This window comes from Charadrius vociferus, unplaced genomic scaffold (assembly GCF_000708025.1).
Source record: "Charadrius vociferus isolate BGI_N301 unplaced genomic scaffold, ASM70802v2 scaffold259, whole genome shotgun sequence".
Lineage (NCBI taxonomy): Eukaryota > Metazoa > Chordata > Aves > Charadriiformes > Charadriidae > Charadrius > Charadrius vociferus.
In genome coordinates this window covers 3,978,883-3,979,251 of record NW_009661368.1, presented here as the reverse complement: position 1 = coordinate 3,979,251, position 369 = coordinate 3,978,883, and positions in this window count along the sequence as shown.

The window sequence follows — 369 nt, the reverse complement described above, 5'->3', positions numbered from 1 at the left end:
ACCGCTCTCCTCCAGCAATCCTGCACTTTCCCTTTCCAAGGGAAGCATCAGGCTGGAGCGCCAGGAACACCGGCCGGGGACGGGAGGGCTCCCGCCAGCACGCTGGGGACGAGAGCACCATTTTTCTGCCCCTATTTACTGTCATATTAGCAGCGGAATTAGCTCAAATTTGCAGCATAAATTAAAAACAACATGAAAAAATGCAGCTAATTCAGTAATTGCGATCGGGCCGGAGCTCACCTTGCCAGGGAGCTGGAATTAACCTTGAAACCTGCGAGTATTTCTAACAGTGAACCATTATGGCTGGGCCGCTCCCCCAGCTCCTGCCCTCCCTGCAGCCTCCCCGCTGCCCGGGTTTTACCGCCACGG